A 23,187-nucleotide genomic window follows, 5' to 3' on the forward strand; every position below is an offset into this window, starting at 1 on the left:
TAAGATTTCTAGGGGATTGGGTAAATTTTTTATGAAGAACCAATAAGAAATGAACAAGAGTAACACAGTATCATTTGTGGATGGTTTACAATATTTAACAGTTAGAGAAGTCACTGATGAGATCAAGTATTCATTGAAGTAACAGTCTGCCAATAAACATTTATTAACCACCTACTATATGTCAGGCACTGTACTGGGGGGATACAAAGAAATGGAACAAGTTTGCTTTCAAACAGCTCACAGTTTAATGGGCGAGATGTGCACAAACAAGCTGAATACAGGAAAAAATAGGAAATAATTAACAGAAAGAAGGCACTAGAATTAGGAAGGATCAGGAAGGGCTTTCTGTAGAAGGTAGGATTTTAGTTGGTTCTGATAGGACATCAGGGAAATAAGCAGGCAGAGATGATGAAGAGTATTCCATGTGTCATAACAGCTAGTGAAGATGTAGAGTAGGGAGATATAGGGACAGCTAGGTGGAACGGTGTTTGGAGTGCCAGGTCTGGAGTCAGGAAGACTCATGTTCCTGAGTTCAAATCTGACTTCAGATGCTTTCTAGTTGTGTGATCCTGGGAAAATCATTTTACCCCATTTGCCTCAGTTTCCTTATCTGTAAAATGAGCTGAAGAAGGAAATGACAAACCTCTCCAGTATTTCTGTCAAGAAAACCCCAAATGAGGTCACAAAGAGTCAGACATGACTGAAATGATTGAACAACAACAGGGAGATAGAGTACCTTGTTTGAGGAACATGAAGGAGGTCAGTGTCATGAAGTGTATATGTGGGGCTAAAAAGTTTTTTAAAAGACTGGAAAGGGGTGATGCAGGAGGCTGGTTATGATAAACACAAGTGTTATTTTTGAGTCTGTGTAGATTCTAACTGAATGACTTAATTATGATGAGACCTAGAATTGAAGTGTTTGTATAATAAAGGGTTTTTTCTCCTTATATTTTATTTTTTCTCTCATCCTTAAAAGAATTACTTGAACAAACATTTATTTAGAATATGTTATTAACAATGAACATTTAGGATTTATTTTCAGAAGATCAAAATTTTATATACTTTTATTAATAGCTCATTCAAGCTGAAATATTGTTATTCTAAAGTTATGTTCACAGTATTAAAAAAGAAATGAAAGATGAATAAAATTGTACAAATAATTCAAGCAAAAACATCCAATAATGTGCTTTTGCCTTAATTACAAGTATCCAAATTGTTCTATATTTTTCTCTCAATTTTCCATTAAACAGTAGAGCTTCAACTTTAGAATCATAGACTGTCATATAGAATATTTTCTTCTATATTTTAAAACTCTGACAGCCAATATTATTAGATTTTGGAACTAATATTATCCTTTAAATAACCCATTCTTGATCAAGAAGGCTTCTATTTTGTCAGAGATTATTAGTATGCTTTCAAAATACAAAAAAATATGGTTCAATACAGGCTAACAAATCCATAAAGTAGACTATTTGGGAAAGTAATTGGAAACTTTGCAGTAACTACAACAAATATACATCATCATAATCTTTCTGGAGATGACACACTGGAAATTTCAGGTGGTTGCTTGTTTTTAAATGTATGCTCTACTTAATGTGTCCCTAAGTTTTCAGACTAGAAAATAAATCTTGTTCAGGCATCCCCCACACTCCTCTCCTTACAAAAAATATGCTGTTACAAATTCAGAATGCTGCACTCTGAGGCAACAGTGTGTATGGTTACTTCAGCTTTCTCTTGGCATATAATAAATTGGGAGCTAATTTTCTGAGTGATGATATATATTAATCCTTAGGTTCCAAGTTTTCATCAAATAAAAAGAAGTTAAATTAAGTTTTGCAATGGCCCTTGGCAATTCAATGCTTATAAATTATAAGCAGGTAAAGTTATGTTTTTAGGTGAGAAGTAGAATAGGTGCTGCCAGCTCCCTGGCAAAGGGAGGCATTTTATCACACTACTGTTCCCATTTGGTAGTTTTCACAAGTGTGCCTAGGAGTTCTTTTTCTCCAAGATTTGCAATACTCCACCATGAAGGACTTCACAAGCAGCACATCCTCTACTAGGAGCTTATTAAGCATATCATTTTGATCTGGATTTTATTAGCAATAAATAGATTGAGGCAAACTTGGAAAATTCAGCATCATTTGAAATTTTATTTTAGATTAAACCTAGCCTTTTATCTACATCAGGATAGTTATCTGTACATATGTTTTAATTTATATGACTTCTTTTAACTTATTCTGTCACAATGTCCTTGAGAAACCTACACAGTGAAGAACATATGATTCTGTTCATTCTCCTTCTGGGAAAGGGTTTCCTATAATTATCTTGTAATCTGGCTTCTCTTTCTATCACTCTACTGAAGCAATTATTTCCAACAATCTCTTAATTCTCAAATTCATGTAATGTTTTTTGCCTTTCTTTAAAAAATATAAAATCATCATTGAGGATGCCCTTTATGCATGTGCACATTATTATAAATTTTTTATATAGTTATGAAAGTCGGCGTCTAGGATGGGAATTATTTATGTCCTTTTCATCTCCCTCTTTTTATTGGAAAAGTATTAATAAAGTCTGACATTTTCCTCTTACCCTGTTGGTATCTTCCCTGTCTTCAGATACTTTATGATTTGTTCCCTCAATGCCCTCACATTTGCAGCATCTTCAGTATGGATCTCTGCTATATACACTTGCTCTAGTCTAATAGATTTTCCTGTCTTTAATCTCATGTCATTTCTATTTCCTATATATCTTGAATTGTGATTTTTTTTTGTGGTCCTACTATACTTGATCCTGGGTTTTTTAAAGCTTAGTATATTTTAAAAAATCTTTTCATATTTTTTCTATTTCTCTTCTATTTCTTGCTCTCTTAAAAAAATTTCCTCCTTAGATATGTCCTTTCTTGAGACTCTAGACATTCTTTCTTTAAGCTAATTTTGTCCTCTGATGTTTCTCTATGTTTATAAAGGGGATACCATGCATCATTTGTTATTATCTTTCTCTCCCTAAGATTTTACAATGGGTTTATATTCTAAATCACTGTTTCTTCTGGCTATTGTATCTAATTGCTTGGCAAATACGTCAAGTGCTTTTTTACTATGGCATATTTTAGACTTGTTTATTCTTCTTATTATGGTATTGATTCACATTGGTTAACTTCTTTTTGAAATCATTGTACTCTGGGTTGATATCCTTTATTGCATTCATATCCAATTTTCATCATCAATAGTTTATTAAAATGGGTCAGTAGAACTATTATTTGAACACCTACTTTCCCCTCATTTTTGTTCTTCTAGCTTTAGATTACTTTTTATTTGTTATGTCAGTGGTCTGACAGACAGCTGGTCTACAAGTAATTCACACTTGGCTAATAAGTCATTTCTTGCATGTTAAAAATATTCAACATAATTTTATTTATGCTATTTGATGTCCATCATTTCTAGTACCTTATTATTCTTTTATCAAAGAAAGCATTTATGTCATATAAACATGAACTGTCTGCTTGGTCTGTAAGTCTTCAGCCTCTCTCATTCATTATTCATGGTTCATATTTTCAAGCATATTTCCTCCTCACCTTTTCCCACCTTTACTTTGACATCACCAAGGATCAAAGTATATGTTGATTTAGTTTGGAGAGTTATACTGGAATCTTTTTTTTCTTTCTCTAGCTTTCATCTGTAGATGCTAATATGGTGGTATAACTGGAACTATTTTCATGGTATTCTTTCAAATACTTTTTATGAGCAGCATAGTGTAAAATGACCCAATGGCTCAAGGATTAACATTTCTTTTGCATTTAAATACATGATAAAAGGAACTACAGCAAATCCTTTATTTTCTTTGCTATAGCTTCTTTCTTTCTTCTGGACTTTTTATCATGATATTACTAAGACTGATGTGATTCCATTCCTCCAGTAGTTTGTCTATTTGTTGGTAATTTCACAAGGAAGATACTCCCATTTAGAGTACAAGCAGCTAAGTTAAACTTTATAATCTAAAAATTGTCAGATTTTTAAGAACCCTTTTCTTCCCTTTCCCTACTTTTTCACAATCACTAGAGATGTATATAGGAGTTTCATAGAACTGAAGGCCTCTAAAAATTGTATTTTTCTGTATCATGGGTTATCATGATCAAAGAATGAATCCCCAAGTGGCCAACCTATTGATAATGAACTTTGCTATATATAACTGGCTATTCTACACTTCAGAACTGAGATTTTCTGTTACCAGGATTATTTTCAAGCTGTTTCAAAATATGTAGACTGGTCAAAAATCCAAGGGTAGAATACATGTTGGCATAATCTTTGAGATCCTAGGATCACCTCCATGCTTTTATGAGTAAGATTTTGTGTCATGAAAAAGAAAATTGAAACAGAATTTTAAAGCTGAAAGGGACTTTAAATAAGAGAACCACAGTGTAACTGACAATGGTCAACAATCCTCTGACTGAAGAGTTATCATGGAAGTAAATCTACTCTCATAAAGATAAAGAATCCTTAGACCCATATGAGTTAAGTGCCTTGTTCGAAGTAATTCATAAATAAGTAATAAGCTAATTAATACCAGGGTCATTGCTAGAACTTATGTTTCTTCCCAAATGTAGAGTTTAAGAAAAAATGACACTGTGGATGTCTTCAGTCCCTTTCTAGAACACAGTGGTGAAGAGGGAAACTCAAAGTTTATATTTTTATGCATGATGGCAGCCTACTCTTCTCCAAATCATAAGTGGATTGAGAATGAATGATGAGAGAAGTTTGCAAGTAGAAGAAAAATGAAAGTTATTTAAGAACAGAAGCATTCAGGGTAACTGACTGAGGGTTTTTATTCCCAGGGGAAAAAAAGAAAGAAAAGAAGAACTAGTTCAGAAACTAGTCAACCTGGGGATAGAATACAGGCTAGCAGAAACTGAACACTATGTTAAGCTGAGTTAAACCAATCAATTAGTGAAATACTCTGCCCTGGCAACTCTGTGTGTGTGTGTGTGTGTGTGTGTGTGTGTGTGTGTGTGTGTGTGTATGTGTGTGTATTAAGATCATAGATTTAAAGTTGGTAGGGATACTGAACACCATTTAGACTAATATTCTTATTTCAGAATAATTTCAGAATATTTCAGAAACTGAGGTCTAGTTGGATTATATATTTTGGGTTACATATTTTGATAGGAAGAAGAAATAAAAGCTTATGAAAGTACTGGGTTCTGAAGGAGTTGTAAGGAGGAGGTATCAACAGGTTGTTTTTTTTTAATGAGAGTAAAGAGGAGTGAAACTATAGGTGCTGAAAGAAAACTTCACAATTTTTGCCTAGGATCAGTCTTGGTTTTGCAAATTAAGTTGCTCTAGCACTTCATCAAATACATAAATTCAGATTTTGTTGTTTTATTCAAAATAAAATTTGATTATATGCCTTGTTTCTATATACTTTTAATTTATTACCTGAAATAGCCCTCTTTGACTACTTTTAAATGAAGTCATAAACTTATTGAGTTTCTTCCAATATAAAGCCTATCCAATTAAATTGATATTTATATTCTCTTAAAAATTTGCCATCATAGGTCCATCCTGTGTGCTGAAAGCCACGCTCAGTTTTTTTTAAATTTATCTTTATTTTATTCCAGTAACAAACTTACACATAAGTTCTCCAAGGTTACATGACTCATGTTGTCTCTCTCCCCTCTGTCATCCCCCCTCCAGTAGCTGACAAACAATTCCACTGAGTTATACATCACTCAAAACATATTTCCATATTATTCACTTTTGTAAGAGAGTAAACTTATAAAACCAAAACCCCAAATGATATGCCCCACCCTAAACAAGTGATAAATCATGTTTTCATCTGCATTTCTACTCTAACACTTCTTTTTCTAGATGTGAATAGCATTCTTTCTCATAAGTCCCTCAGAATAGTTCTCTATCATTGTATTGCTGTTAGTAGCAATGTCTATCACATTTGATCATCCAACTATGTTTCAGTTACTGTGTATAAAGTTCTCCCACTTCTGCTTAATTTTATTCTGCATCAATTCATATAGGTCTTTTCAGTTCTTCCTAAAATCATCCTGTTCATCCATTCTTATAATACAATAGTATTCCATCACTATCATATACCACAATTTGTTCACCCATTTCCCAGTTGAGGGACATTTCTTTAGTTTCCAATTCTTTACCACCACAAAAAAAGCAAAAAAAAAAACCCAACTCTAATTTTTTTTTGTATAAACAGGTACTTTGCCATTTAAAAAATCTTTTTGGGATACAGACCTAGTAGTGATATTGCTGGATCAAAAGATATGCATTTTTAAAAACCCTTACCTTTCATCTTAGAATCAATACTGTGTATTGGTTCTAAGGTAGAAGAGTGCTAAGGGCTAGGCAATGGGGGTCAAGTGTCTTGCCCAGGGTCATACAGCTAGGAAGTGTCTGAGGCCAGATTTGAACCCAGGATCTCCCATCTCTGGGCCTGACTCTCAATCTACTGAGCAACCCAGCTGCCCCCAGTCATGCATTTTTTAAAGCCCTTTGGGTATAATTTCAAATTGCCTTCCAGAATGGTTGGATCAATTCACAACTCCACCAGCTATGCATTAGTGCATCAATTTTCCCAGATATCCTCCAACATTTACTATTTTCCTTTACTGTCATATTGGCCAATCTGCTAGATGTGAGGTGGTACCTCAGAGTTATTTTGATTTGCACTTCTCTGATCAAGGGATTTAGAACAATTTTTATATTATAATTGATAGCTTTGATTTCTTCATCTGAAAACCCCTGTTTATATCCTTCTACCATTTATCAACTGACTTAACAACTTGACTTCTTACAAATTTGATTTAATTCTTTATATATTTGAGAAATAAGATCTTTATCAGAGAAATTTATTGTAAATTTTTTCCCAGTTTGTTGCTTCCCCTCTAATCTTGGTTGCCCATGTTCAGTTTCTCATGACTTTATTAAGACACTAGTGGCCATTAGCCTGTCATCCTTTGCTCTTACCATGAGATCTCTCCTTTTTCTGTCATCCAGTTCTTTGATGACATCCTTTACTCCTATTCTCTTTTAGACTCCCTCATTCATCAAATGTTGTGCATCATTTTGTTGCCTCCTGTCTGATGCTCACTCATCTTGGATGGTCCAGGTCTCACTACCAGATAGAAATGTTGATAAAAAAAATGTTTGTATTGAAAAGATGAGCCTTTGTTGTTATGAGAGGCTTGGGGTCAGCAAAAGTGCTTTGCAATTTCACAAAAAAAAATCTATCCTGCTTTCCTTCTCTTTTTCAACTCTGGGTTCTGCTCATTGTCTTTCTGAATCATCTGTCCCAGATATACATTGTTGGATAAGGACTAAAAGATGCCCATTTCAGATGGATGCTGAAAACTGGACAATAAATATTCTTCATCCATTAAATCTTTCCTGTATGGATGGACTCCTTTGAATGATTTCAGATTTATTCTAGGAAGCTCTGCAATCCAATGTAAAGGATAATTTTAGCATTGTGACCTAAACTATATTAATTATTGGTCACCATGGATATCTCAAATAAAAAAATACCCAACTCAGCTGGAAATCTATGGTGATTTAATTAATATAGAGGAAAGAAATTAAGAAGAAGGGAGAAGGAAAGGGCGCAGGATTTCTCCTGCCTGACTTGTGCCAGGGGGAAGATTAGAGGCTTTAGTAAGATAAGGTTTTAGAGAGTAGAGAAAGGAATCAGCCTGACCTCCAAGAGGGCTCAGCCAAGATGCCTGAACCTGAATTAGCTCAAGGGCAAACTCACCACCAAAACCCAGACAAATACCTGCCACCACACCAAGATGTCAGAATGCTTAGTACGCTGCCAGCCAGAGTCACCTCTCCGAGGAAAGAGACAGATGAGAGGAAGCCCTGTGGGAAAAAAAACCAAAAACAACCTAGAGAATTCTACTTCATTTCCTGCATCTCTTCTGCACCAAACATAGCCTAAGCTTGACTTAGGACAGCCCAGGGGTCTGTCAGCTGTTTCTGATTTGCCACTTTCTCTATCAAAGGCCATTCTCCTAAATGCTCAATCTTCAGGCATGGTTACAGACATTCCCCAATTTTGTATACAAAGTAGGGTGGAGTAATGCAAAGTTCCCAAAACATCCCTGATGTTGTTAGAATAAGCATCTTCATTGCTACAAATCAGGAGATAGCTAAATCCAATCTTCACACCAAACAGAAGCATTTAGAGCACCTCACCGTTCACGGGTCCTTCACAGGGATTCTGCACTGGATCTCTTCCATCACAGTGGTAAATAATTTTGGCAAGCTTACATCTCTGTTTTATGTACTATCACTACTCTGAAGTAATTTAAACATTTCTTTTTCACTTCACATAGAATATCAGATTGTGAAATGAACTATATAGGGATTAAGATTAGACTTTGGCCTTAAGTCTAGAGTGTGTTATATTCAGCCCTGGCCCAGGTCCAAAGAAACTACTCCCTGGACCAGTGGCGACTTTAAGATCCAATATTTCACAGATTCTGTGGCTAGAAACCAATGTGATGCATAACATCAGAAAACTAGGAACCCACAGTTTAATAGCATGTTGTAATCAGTCCTCCTCCTGGCAGGCTTCAAGAAATTGGATCATCTCATTACATCATTTTGATTATTACTATATTGCCCTCACTCTCTAATGTACTATTTTAATTGGTCAATATCTAAAGTGCTGCATAAATCTGTGCAGTTACTTGTACTTTCCAACAAAAAGCATGTGAACTTTCATCTCCCCTGGCTTCTGAGGTCTTGAATTCCAAAATTTGGCCAGAATTCTATAGGATTCAGAAAGGAGAGAACAGTTCATTCCACTGAGTGAGCTTTAAACACTTTGAAGCCTGGGTGTCAGCATAATTCATTAAAATCACTTCACTTAATACTTGATTATACATCTTACATAATATCTGTTTTGTGAGTTATCCATATGGATTTAATTCCTCTCCTGCCATCTTCTTGCTGCTACTCATCTAGGACCCATGCCATCTGTAGAACATAATCAGTTTCAGGTGTACAATGGATGATTTGTGTGTGTGTGTGTGTGTGTGTGTGTGTGTGTGTGTGTGTGTGTGTGTGTGTGTGACTATATTCTAAACTAGAGGAAAATCTTATTATTTTATTTTTAAACTTTTATTGATACTTTTTTCTTATGCCAGTCATTTCCTAATATATCTCTATTGCCTTTGAAAGACCTTATAACAAAACAAAATGAAACCAACCAAAACAATGACTACATCTGATAGAATGGGCATAGTTCCCCAGGCCTCTATTGAGATGAGGGAGGTGTGTTTTATTATGTATTCTGTGGACTAAGACTAAGAGATTTTAAGTAATCAGGTTGGTTCTCTTTTGGTGTTATTTCATTTAAATTTATATATAATGCTTTCTCTGTTCCTACTTAATACATTCTTAATCTGATAATATAAATCTTCCCAAGTTTTTCTGCATTTGTCACATTTGCAGTTTCTTAATGAAAAATAATATCATGCTACATCTATAAACCACATATTTTTTGGTAATTGCCCAATTGATGGGCACCCACTGTGTTTCTAGATATTTTTTCTACTAGCATTGATATGAAATAGTATGGTATTTATGGAATTTTTCTCTCTTTGATCTCCATGGTGTTTATGTATGATAGTGGAATAGCTATGAATAAGGGTATGAACAATTTAATTTATATAATTTTCTCACATAATTTCAAATTATTTTCTACTACTTTTGGAATTCCACAAATCATTAGGATTAGGCCTGAGGAGTTCACAAAAATTTCTTCTGTGATACTGAGTTTTTCATTAGTTTTCTGTGCTCTGCATATAAATACCTATTCTCTGTTAAAGTTGACTGTTGAATGAATCTCCATGCACTTTAATATGATGCCCACACTCACATCATGCTTCTTTTTCTATGATCCTTAGACTAAATGTCCAAAGTAGAAGATTTCTGTTACTCTTCAAGTTTTCAGATCATCAGTCTATAGAATGGAGAGAATCTTCATTCTTCCCATCTCCTAGTAATGTCATAATAATAGAATTTATAGAGGGCCTCCTATATACTAGGCACTGTGCTAAGCCCTTTATCATTATTATCTCACTTGATATTTACAATCCCGTGAGACAGTTGCTATTATTATCCCCATTTCACAGTCAAGGAAACTGAAGAAAATAGAGGTTAAATAACTTACCTAAAGACACACAACCAGGAAGAACCTGGGGTTTCATTTGAACTCAGATCTTCCTGACTCCAGGCCTACTGCTCTATCTACTATGCCACCCAGATGAAGAAAATGATAAATGTAGTTCTTTTAACTCTTACTTTGTCCAAAGTATATTATTTAAAGAAGTAATTCTCCCTTCTCTCCTCAAGTAGAGGGTTAGATTAGTGAAATTTCAGTAGAGAGGACTCATAGAGAATTTGGTCTCTGAAGTTATCTTCTAAAAATCTTCTATATCTTTTTATCCAGTGCTGTTCTCCATGAGATCAAGGTAGAAGGGGACCTGTGAGGGCTTGCTAGGCCCCTTTTTTTCAGGGCTACTATCTTCCTTTGGTGTCCACTTGCCACCCAGCTTTCACTTGTGGCTCCAAGAATCTATAGTATATGCTGTAGCCACACCCTGGTAAACCATCTCATCAGGCCAACTAAACTAGGTTGAGGAAAATTAACAGGCCTCAAACCCATTGATGAATTAGGGGCATATCTGCTCCAAGCATGCGAAGACTTCCTCTGGTGGTAGGAGCCGTTAAGAACGATTTGTTCCAATGGTCCCAAAGCTGGATGAAGCAGGCATTGTGGAATGCTTAGAGCTTAGCCAGTCATCAAAGAAGCCAAGATAATCCATCGCATCCTAAGCCATCACCAACTGGTTTGTCATATGTCTTGACATTGGACTTAAGATGATTTTGGAAAAGAGAGTAAGGCCAATGACTTTGTGAAACTTCCTCACTTAAATCCAATTTATGCACAAATCATAAGACATTACCAGTGATGCCATTTTGTTCTTCTTTGAGTACAAAGGACAACCAACAACTAACCAGTTTACTTCATTCATTTTACAGTTGAAGGCATTGGGTCTCAAAGGAGTAAAATTATTTGCCTATATAGGCTCTCATGATGCTAGTTTTCATCTCATGCTAGAACTAGTGCTCTTAAAACTATACTTCTTGTCTTCAATAAAAACTGTAGTTACCCTCTCTTTTTTGTCATTTTTTTCTCTTGGGTGATATTTTAAGCACTAACCAACATCAGGAGCAAAACAACTCACTTCGGTCACCCCACTAATATAACAATTTTACCTGACAATACTACTTGAAATCCAAGCATCCTTCTCTTTGCTTCATTCTACTATAAATACTTTGAGGAGAATTATCTAGTATCTGGCAGGCTTCGCCTGGATGCCTTTTAAGGTTTCATGAGTACTGTTGCTTAAAATTCATAGAATTCCTGTAGAGTGCCTAACTTTGAACCAGAGTAAAGGGTTTAATCTCTTCTTTTTGCATGTCAGCCTCACAATCCAACTCTAAAACACCCCACAGAATCTCCACCAGCATTTCAAATTTGATTCTGTCTCTTTCTTATTCCCCTTCCCATTTGTCTTGTAGACCAGAAGCCAGGCAGATCTTAGGTTCCATCTCTTTTTATTCTGATCTCATTCATAAGCTTAGCGAGTTCTACTCTATTTTTTTGTGGACATCTGGAGAAAATGATTCTTTTAATAATGTTGCTGTTTAATTTAATTTAATTTTCTTAGCCATCCTGTTTTTTTAAATCTTACTTTTACCATTTATATACCAGGAGTAACTGTTCTTTCCTGCAAAAATTGATAGTTACTTTCTGTATATTACAATGGGACTTAGAGAAAAAAGGTCATTTTGATGAATCTGTATGCACAATAATAAGTATGCTACTGATGCTGCAACTATTAGAAAATGTTCTTTGAAGTGATTCTTCTCAGTGGTTATTGACTTGTGCTAATGTACCACAATAACAACAAGTGGGTATTTGTCAAACACCTGTATAAATGCTAGGTATCATACTTAGTGCTAGAGACAAAAAGAAAGGCAAAGAGCAGTCCTTGGTCCTAAGAAGTTCATATTAGATCACAGTCTAATGGAAGAATTAACAATTATATACAAACAAGATACAAAAAGGATAAATTCAGAGATAATTTCAGAGAAACCATTGGCAGTAAGGAGAATTGAGAAAGGCTTCTTGGTGAAGGTGGGATTTTAGTTGAAACTTAAAGGAAGCCAGGAAGCAGAGATGAGTAGAAAGAGAAGTTCAGGTATGGGATGAGGAGGTAGGGGGACAATCAATGAAAATGCAGAGTTTCTTGTGTGAGAAACAAGTCAAAACAAGTTAACCAGAATTTATTTAGCAGCTACTGTGTTAAGTGCTGGGCAATGCCACTGGATCTCAGAGTATGTGGGAGGGAGCAAAGTGCAAAAAGGCTAGGAAGACAAGAAGGAGCCAGTTGATGAAAGGCTTTAAATGCCAAATGGGAGATTTTATTTTTGATACTGCAAGTGATAGGAAGCCATTAAAATTTATTGAAGCAGGAGAAGTGTGTGTGACATGGACAGACCTGTGCTTTAGAAAAGTCTCTGATAAATAAGTAGGGGTGAGGGACTTGGAAGGATTCAAGGCAGAGGGACCAACTAGATGTGTATTGAAGTAGTTAAAGTGTGATGTGATAAAAGCCTATGCTAGGGTAATGGCAATGTTCAAGGAGAAAAGGGGCACCTAGAAGAAATGTGAATCTATCAGATTGACTAAAATGATAAAAAAACAAAATGTCAAATGTTAGAGGGGATATGAAAAAATGGAGACACTAACACATTGCTGATAGAACTGTGAACTGATTCAACAATTTTGAAGAGCAATCTGAAACTCAAAGAGTTATAAAGCTGTGTATACCATTTGCTATACTGCTATTAGGTTTATTTCCTAATGTGATTAAGGAAAAAGAAAAAGAATCTACATGTCCTAAAATATTTATGGTAGCTCTCTTTGTAGTGGCAAAGAATTAGAAACTGAAGTGATGCCCTTCAATTGGGTAATGGCTAAACAAGTTATAACATAGTATTGTGATGGAATATTACTGTGCTATAAGAAATGATGAACAGGTTAATTTTGGAAAAAAAAACATGGAAAGATCTTCATGAAATTATAAAGAGTGAAATGAATAGAATCAAGAGGAAATAATATATAACAACAGAAATATTGTTTGAAGAATAACTTGTCTATTTATACCTCCAGAGAAAGAACTGATATGTAGAGATAAATAAGACATAGTTTTATATGTACAGACATCTTTTTGTCAAATGATGTTTTCTCTAATGGGGAGACAGAAAGGAGGGAGATAACTGGGTATTTTAATGTAACAAACAAAAAATCAAATAAATAAATAGAAGAAGAATTATAAATGTAGAATCAATAAAATTTGATGTAGTTGTACTCCCTAACCCAACTGGTTAAGGTTAGGAGTTCAGGTTGTTCTGTGGAACAGAGCAAAGCTAACTGGCTCATCTGGAATGATCTTCCCCTCATTAGCAATATAATCCAGCCAACTAAGGTAATCAGTTACAGACATATACCAATGATTAGGACCTGAACTTGAGGAACACTGGAAAGGGAAGTGCCTAATGCTTTTAGACATCAGACTGCCCTAGACATTTGCCTTAGAAGGAAACATGGGCCTCAGTCTTGGAATGCAGTAACATGGAGAAAGCTGAAGAAACAGAAAAGTGTGTATTGATCAGGCCCATGTAAATGAATGTTAGTCATTCATTCAATTGGTAGCTTAGTAATAACTTTTTCATCTAAAGCATTTAAGTAACCTGAATCATACCCTCTTACAGATCTTTCTTGCAAATTTCCCAAGCCACTTTGTTTGTTGTTTTCTTGAGGCCTCAGCTCTCTTATTCTTGGCATTGACTCATGCAACTAGACTTTAATCCAGCTCTTCATCCTTGGGCATTGACGCATTGAGAAACTTGATAGAGAGACACCTGTGATGACTGACGCTCAGGGTTGGACTCTGCCAGGTTGGATCTGAAAGAATCCTTAAGAGCAAATCCAAGTGAACAGGAAATCATTTCCTTTTGGTCAACATTCAGCACTTGGTCAACATTCAACATTTTGGATCTTAATCCAGAGGGATCATATGCTGAAGCCCAGCAAAATTGGATGTGGCCAAGTCATGCTTTTCTATAGGTTTGGCATCTTCCATATTCTCAAGTGGTCCATGTACTGAAGACCTATGTAAAAATGACACAGTAGCAAAATTCTCCATCTTTTCTTTTTCTCCTTGTTCCAGGATATTTGTATTAGAGCATCAAACAGATTGGGGATGGAAATTTTAAAGAGTTTGAGAATGCAAGCTACACATAGATGCTATTTGTGTCTCCTTCAGACTTTCGAGTTTTAACTGGCAGGTATGGATTTCATGATTTAGTGGTTACAGAGATTCTGGAGACACAGAAACAGCAGTGTGCCTAGATTCCAAGTAGTAATTTCAGGTGCAATTGTTAAATTATGTTAGTGTGGTACCTGAAGGGTGCAATTTTGATGCAAATCAGTGATATATACACTTACTGGAAATTATAGAGAGCTATGAAAGAGACAACAAAGTGTTCTAAAGCAGAGAGGTCCAGAGAATGAATTCTATATTGGCTGGGTGAAGTCAAAGATACTGCCAATAGACCATTGGGAAGGCATGTTGGTGAACTGCCTGGGAGATCTGTCTGCGGCTTTGAAAAGAAACATGTGAGCCAGTTAGAGCTTGTTATGTGAACCCATAAAACTCCAAATGTTTAAAAATCTCTCAGATATTATTTCTTTCTCTTTTGTTCTCTTTGATCATGTCATTGAATCCAAAGAGTTGTTACAAAGTTCCATACTCTTCAACAGATGATGCAAGATTGCTTTTTTATTTCCCTGCTAAGACACAGTAATCAATGATGAGATACATTGGAACAATTAAGGAAGTGAGAATACAGAGATCTGCATTTTAGTCTTGGTTTTTCCACTGAATTGCTTATGGAATCCTGAGGAAGTCTTTTCTCTTCACTGGAACTCAAGTTTCTCACATATGAAATGAAGGACTAGACAATCTATGATAGAGAAGATATGGTTAAATTATAGTTTAGGTGAAAAAGATCTGAGAGTTCTACAGGCATGAAAACTTCAAAACATAGCAGCCAGAAAGGATACTGTGTGATTGTAGGCAGCATTAATAAAAACCCTAGTGGACTTCTAACAAGATGCCCAAATGATAGTTATGTACAAGTCTAGCTCCCACATATGTCACTTAAAACAAAATAATAATACCCACATACCTCCTCTCTCCCTTACCACTGCCCAACCAACAAACAAAAGAAACCTTGCAGGCAAACCAGTAGCAAAAGTTAAAGCATTCACAAACAAGGAAAGACCCAATATAATCATGAATAAATATTGTATGAGGTAAAATAAAGTGAGGGAAATCTTCTAGAGGGAAAAGAGAATATTAAAACAAAACCAACAATTAGACCTCTCATATACAAGGATGAAAAAAATATATATTTGGAACCTGAGAACCTGGATTAAAATCTTGTCATTTTTACTTATTCATGATGAGACCATGGACAAGTCAATGGAAAATGCACTGGTTCTAAGCAAGAGGACCTAGGTTCAAATTCTACCTTTCTTTGTGACCTGAGAGAAATATATTTTTCCTTAGCCTTATCTATCAAATAAGGGGGTGGGCTCAGATACTATCTGAGTTCCCTTCCAATTCTAAGATCTATGATTCAACAACAGCTTCCCTAGACCTCATCTGTAAAATAGAGAGCAAGGCTGAATCTTTGAGATCATCCTTATATCCATTATCATATGACCCAATGATCTGAGGCACATCCTTTTAAAAAGAATTTTATACATGACTATGATATTGGCAACTCAACTAATAAATCCAAAATTCAAAGATCAGGCATCCTCTTTTGCTTTGAGATTTGAATTTGTGATAAAGCAAGGACCTAAGCATTTCTATTATTTATAGGCCTTCTGAAGCAATGTACTTTCTTTAAGTACAGGAGGATTTTAGAACCCTATCACCAGGTGTAGAAAGGGAAAAGTTCTGCATCCCACTCTGACATTCTACTTTACCATTAACTTTTAACTGGATGGAGGAGAAAATGCTTAGATGAGGTATAGGAAGGGTACAAGCTCATTCATTCAAGGCATATTTCTAAGCAGAGGGAGAAGCGACTATCACCTTGAAATGATTATAGCCTCTCCCTTTGGACAGTCACCTGGCAGTGAACTGTGTTTCTACTAGACAAATTCTAGTCTGGCCAACTGTTTCAAACAGCTCCTCTATGCCCTTGCCCCTTCCCCTCCTCCTCGGCACATCTGTAATCAACACTGCTCTGCATTCTCTGCCAGTCTGTTATGAACACTGCTTTTGGGAAAGAGTCTTTTCTTAGCCAGAAAGTCTCATAAGATTTTGCAGATGACCAATAGAGAGAGCCTTGTGTTCAACTGAATTTAATTCAGTAAAACAGACATGACAACCAATTTGTTAACAATGAAAAAAGGATTTTAAACTGTGTAGATTTGGGGGAAATTTCTATCTTAATAAAACAAAAAAAGCTTCTATAAGTTGAGGATATAATTTCAAACAATAACCAAAAATACTTGGACAGACAAACATTTTGGCAGAGATGATGGAATTAGATTACAAAGCCATACCTATTCAAGGGCCCCGCTGGGCATATTTAGCATAAATTCACATGGGCCACAAAAGGAGGGAGAGGGAGAGGGAGAGAAGGAGAAAAATATTTGGGTCTCTGACATGGAGCCAAAGGGGTAATATTGTCTCTGACAAAGCCACAAGAAAACAAGAGTGCCACAAAGAAGGAAAATTCTATGTGTCTTCTCTTAATCCTTCTCTTTACTACTGGTCTAATCAGATCAAGTGAAATTACTTTCTCTCTTGCTAGAATCTCTGTAGCCTGATCCTCAGTTCCTCCTGAAAATTGGAGGTAAATAAAACTTTCTGTGTTTCAAGCTCTGGGCCAGATTTTTAAAGGCAATTGAGAATGCTGCTCCTTTTCAGGGGATAAGTCAAGTTTAAATTGAGAGAGTTTTACCATGTTAACAGCATGAATCATATCCTCAATCTAGTCACAAAGGTCTCTTTTTTGATATTAAAAGTAATGCTTGCTCTGTCAGCAATATAATGTTTTTAACATTTAAATTTTATTGATTTTCTCTTTAACATTGCTCCTGCTTCCCATTGAACCCCTCACCACCTCCAAGCAATAAAATCCTATTTAAAAATTTTTTTTTCATTTTCTCAAATAACAAGCATTTGGTTTCTTTCCCTTTCACCTCCATCTAAGTTGAAAAATGAAAAAAAAAAACCTTTGCAATAAATATGCATAGTCAGGAAAAACAAATTCTTTTCTTGCCTGGGTTCAAAAATGTGTGTTTCATTCTGCATCTTGGCTTTATTACTTCTCTTTCAGGAAACTGGTAGCATGCTTTATTATTCTCTGGAATTATTTTACTTCTAATTGGTGTTTTGGAATTGACCAGTGATCAGAAATGTTTCTGTAGTGTTGTTGTCATTGTAAAACTTATTCTCCTGGTCCTTTTCTCTACATTCTGCATCAGTTCACATAAACCTTTCCAGGTTTTTCTGAAATGATTCATTTCATTATTTCTTATGGTACTTCAGTACCACTTGTATGTAATACTCAACTTTTGGTGTAGTTACAGATATCTTTCAGGATGCTGCAGTGTTCTGGGACTTGATTCTATCAACCTGGTGTCATTTGCAGATAAGAATCTCTGGAGGACCTCACCATCTACAGGGCATTCCTCTTTCAACTTTTGTTCTGAACTAAATCTCCTTCATGACAGTGGCAAATACCTTAGGCAAGCACATATCTGGGAAACATATTTTAACATGGCCCATGATAAAACCCATTTTGCCAACTCCTTTGTCTCTCCAAGAAGTACTTGAGAGTTATCCTTTCTTTCATTTCGTTATGTCGGCAAAATATGAGCTTAGACAGGTTTTTCCATGCTGGAAAGACTTCAAGCATGGTTTTAGCAATGGACCCAGTCTGTTTTCCGAGGGACCAGTCCAGCTAGTTCTCAGGAAGACATAACCAATAGGCTGGTCACTTGGTGATGAAATGGTTTTTTGACTATGCCAACCCATAAAATAAAGAAAAATTTTAAATAACTTTTACTCTTGTGTGGCTCCTTTCTGCTTCCACAGTTATGGCAATACAGTAATGGGAAAGGTGCTAGAAGATGCTAAGAAACATATTGCACTATAAATTTCATCATATATTTGTTAGTCTTCCTCCCTAGGCAGCTCCGGATCTGCTCAGGTCAGATTTGTTCCAATGAAATGAAATGAAATGAAATGAAAGTTCCTTTGTGTTCTGGTTTTGTCTAAACTCATGTTTTTGTGGAAGTGAAAAAAGTGGAAGGAACACTGGATTTGGAGACAGAGGTCATGTATTCTATTCGTGACTCTGACAATAAGATATGTCACCACATAGGTTTTTTATACTTGGTCTCTGCAAGAAAAATGGTGATAATAATTGGCATTGCCTGTATCACAATGTCTTTAATAGGAATAGGGTTAGGGACCATATATATGACTTCATTAATTTATGGAGTTCCCAAATGAGGAAATTTTAGCTACCAATGCAGGTCATAAAAATGTAGTATTATAGAGTTACCTAGGGTATTAAAGGTTAGGAGATTTGCCGAGGGTTATATAAACAGAATTTTTCAGAAGCTGATCCTACATCTAGTTCTCTATTCACCATGCTCTACTGCTTTTGGTGCCTCTAACACAAAATAGAATATAAAAGCATCAGACAGGAATGGACAATGAAATAAGGTATCTCTTATTGTCCAATAACAAGAACAAAGTGCAGTAAGATTTCATAGAAGGAAGATGTCACTTCTGACTGAGCTGCTCAAGAGAGACTTTGCAGAGGAGTAGGAATTTGACATGAATTTTGATATAAAGGATGGATGGGATCCTTTCAAGAAAGGTAATGTCTGTGTTATGAATGAGAATGGGTTCTTTTTCATACCTTTCATACTATTTAATTATCTGAAATGGTCTGTGTCATTTAACTTTGCTATAAGTAAAGTCTTTATCTAGAAGTAACTGGTGTACCAAATAAAAAGCAATAATAAAACATGCAAAAATGATGGATAAGATTTTCTTCTTTATTCTGTATATACTTACATATGTACATACTGAATATAAGCTTCTCAAAAGAAAGGATGCTTTTATAATTATGTTTGTCTGCTTATTTCCTTGTACATAGTAGGTGATTAATGAATGCTTATTTATTGATTAGTAATAACAACACTTAGCACTTATATGGGGAAGTTAGGTGGCATAGTCGATAGAATGCTTGTTCTGAAATAGGAAGATTCATCTTCCTGAGTTCAAATATGGTCTTAGACAATTACTAGTTTGTATGAGTCTGGGCAAGTCAACTAACTCAGTTTGCTTCAATTTCTTATCTGTAAAATAAGTTAGAGAAATAAGTGGAAAACTACTCCAGGATCTTTGCCAAGAATACTTCAAATAGGGTCACAAAGAGTTGGACAAGACTAAGCAACAAAAGCATTTATATTGTGCCTACTTTGTACCATACACTATGCTATGGACTTTATATATATATATATATATATAATTAAATTTGATCCTCACAGTCACCCTGTGATGTATGTGCTATTATTATCCTCATTTTAAGTTAAGGAAACTGAGGTTTTTGCCTAGGTTCATGTAACTGATAAGTATCTGAGGCCAGATTTTGAACTCAGGTTTTCCTTATTCCAGGGCCAGCACATTATCCATTGTGCTACCTAGATGCCTTATTATTTGATGGATATGATTCCATTAGGTAAAGATGGAGAGAGAGGGAATTATAGGCATAGAGGATAGTCTGAACAAAAACATGGAGTTAGAACAACAAAGAAGCTAATTGGAAAATATTGAATAATGTTTGAGTAGATTGTATTTATGTGACAGGGAATTGTGTAGGATAATGATGTTCAAGAGATAGTTGGGAGCCAGAGTATATAATGTTAGGCTCAAGAATTTGGTAATTGATATAGGCAATCAGTATGGTAAATCACTGAAGGTTTTGAGCAATTGAGTTATGTGATTTGTGCCATGTAGAAGGCAAATTAATCTGGCACTGATGTATATAGGACAGAGGAGATAGAGCTGAAACCCCTTAGGAAGCTCTTTTACATAGTCCAGGTGAATTGTGGAGGTGGAGGTCTGGGGAAAGAAGAGGACAGACCCCTTAAACAGTGCAGAAGTAGAATTTAAGACATGGCCATTGAATATATGTGAATAAGTGAAAGATAAGAGATAAAAATTAGGTCAAGAATATGAGCATGGGTGCCTGGGAGAATGGTGGCATCATTTATGAAATAGGGTATGGAACAGTAAAATTAAGAGAGGATCAATTAACTGAAGGAACAATGATAATGGTTTTAGTAATGTTAAATTTGAGGTTTGGGGGAGATATTTAAGAAGACAAATCCAGGAGGCAGAAAGTTGAGATTCTGCTTTTGTTTCTTGGAAGAGAGGTTAAAGATAGATATATTTAAATATTTAAGCATCGTCTATATAGAGTTAATTAAGGCCAGAGGTCAGTCTATAGCTAAGGGAATTGAGAGAGTCTCAAATTCAGGATATATTGTGAAGGAAAACTCAACATATTGCAAATTTGTTATGACTACCCCTCCACAAAGAATAAAATTTGAACTTCTTAACTCTCTACAACCATATCTCAACCCACCTTTCCAGTCTTAATTCCAATTATCCTTTATTTGGACCTATGAGTAAATGAAACATGTCAGTATTCTAAAAAAAAACAACAACTTACATGTATACTGTCTCTGAACCAAATTTGTACTGTTTTTGAGTCTTTGCTCAAATATTCTGCCTGGGATGCCTTTGCCCTCTTCTCTTGCCTGTCTAAATACAATGCACTTTCAAACCTCCTCCATGAAGACTTCTTTGATTATCCAACTCACAATGCATTTTCTACCTCTGAACTCTTTATAAAATTTTAGAATATAAAAGAACCTGTGATTTTTTTTTTCAGTGTACATGTTCCCTCCATTGATGCAAATCTCAACCTCCATCTTGGTCGATGGTCTTTGCAAATTACTGTGGTTGAAAAATTTGCCATGTTGCTATCAAAATAAGCCTCTTTGAACTTAGCTAGATTCATCCTCAGATAAGGCATGCAGTCTGATTCTAGTCCTGGAATCAAATTAGTGGGACCTGTCAATTGCATTCTATTTCATTCAAAAGCATTTATCAGACATTTGTTGTTTGCAAGGCATATAGCAGCTGACAGCATGGCCTCTGGGAATCCAGAGTCAACACCATGCCACAAGAGTCTTTGGACCTTCCACTAAAGACCTTCCAACTTGCCACTGAACCAAGAATAACTGCTCATTCATTGCACTAGGCAAACTCTCATTTGAAAGTTACTTTGAAGTTTCTTACTTGGGAGATCAATCAAGCAATGCAATTATCTATTGAGTCTACTGGAAATTACTGATAGATGTGAGCAGACCACTAATTTGGTGGCATTGTCCTTTGTGATAGAGAAATTAGACTTAGTGGAGGAAAGAACAGTTTAATAATACATATTGATAGACTTGTTACTTTTCAGGTATTTCATACATCTTGATATGATCCACCAGGAGAATTTTAGGGAATACAATTTTGTTACAGTAATGAAAATATTTCTTCTCTTCTAATTACAATATTTTAAGAATTTTTTCCCCTGGGACACATCCCTTGTTTTAGGTATTGTTAGTAATATTCTTTAGTTAAAGATATTATTCTGTACATATCTTGTTTACATATAGTTCTTTGAATATTGTTACTCCCATTCCCCATTACATAGTGAGTTTGAGGGCAGGGACTATTTTTTCCCTTTTCTATGTATCTTTAATGTTTAACACAATGCATGGCACAAAAGCTTAATGATTATTAACTTAATTTGAAATAAATTTAAAGATAAATTAGAATCCAATTCAAGGAATGATTTGCTCGAGCATTCAAAAAATGGGGGCTTGGGAAAGAAAAATGGGTAGCTGTCCAAAGAATTTGCATGTGAATTTTTCTGTTCTTAGGAATCTTTAGAATATTTCCACTAGGAGAAGGATCTTTTACAGATACATCAAAGTTAGTTAAATGCAAATTAAATGAGTTATCAGCATGGAGTCAATCAGGGAAGATGATGGAGAAACTGAATCTCAAGATTTCTAAATGAGGAAATATGGAAGAGCAATCAAGACAAAGGGAATAACAAGCAAATACATGATTTGGAAATAAGGGAGATATATGAGGGAAAATAGGGAGGTTAGCTTGACTACAGTCATTCTGGCTGCAGCAGAAGAACTGAATGGGATGAGTTATGAAATATAAACTAGGTTAAGGAAGAGCAGTTATTAGAAGATATTGAATGTCAAGTCAAAGAATTTTAATTAGATTTGAGAGGGAAAATGGTACTAGATTCTTGCATAGGAAAGTGACATGATAAAAGCAGTTTATGTGAACTAAGAAAATACTTTTTTCTCATATTTTCTGGTGAATTACAACCAACATTGCCTATAAATAGAAGTGAACTTAACAACTAGAAGTTTTAAGAAAAGGATATAATAAAACCTGATATGATATGAGATGATAAAATATGATATATTTGGATGATATAATGCAATGTTATTCATTGCAATGTGATATATAATATTATTTGCATAGTATTTTACAGTTTTTGAAATATTCATATGCAATATAGAGAGGAAGTATTTTGTTGTTCAGTCATTCATTTTTATCCAACTTTTTGTGATCCCATGGACCATAGCATGCCAGATTCTTCTATCCTCCACTATCTCCTGAAGTCTGTCCAAGGTCATGTTCATTGCTTCCATGACACAATCATTCTCTGTTGTCACCTTTTCCTTTTACCTTCAATCTTTTTCAACATCAGGGTCTTTTCCATTAAATCCTGCATATTCTCATTATATTCTCATTATATATTCTCATTATATGGCCAAAGAATTTAAGCTTCAACTTCAGTATTTGACCTTCCAATGAATACTCTGAATTTTTTA

The 23,187-nt window shown here is 35.2% G+C and overlaps 1 protein-coding gene and 1 long non-coding RNA gene across 2 annotated transcripts in view; one reads left to right on the forward strand and one right to left on the reverse strand.

Moving 5' to 3' along the window:
- Positions 1 to 23,187, forward strand: part of BMP6 (bone morphogenetic protein 6) — a 218,013-nt gene that overhangs the window by 83,946 nt on the left and 110,880 nt on the right. The gene's annotated exons all lie outside the window — the stretch shown is intronic.
- Positions 6,446 to 10,004, reverse strand: LOC103099746 (uncharacterized). The gene is made up of 3 exons (XR_465096.2): positions 9,838 to 10,004; positions 7,792 to 7,877; positions 6,446 to 7,134 (listed from the first exon to the last, which is right to left on the reverse strand). It is a non-coding gene; the product is annotated as an uncharacterized LOC103099746 (long non-coding RNA).

Source organism: Monodelphis domestica, chromosome 3 (assembly GCF_027887165.1).
Source record: "Monodelphis domestica isolate mMonDom1 chromosome 3, mMonDom1.pri, whole genome shotgun sequence".
NCBI classification, from domain to species: Eukaryota; Metazoa; Chordata; class Mammalia; order Didelphimorphia; family Didelphidae; genus Monodelphis; species Monodelphis domestica.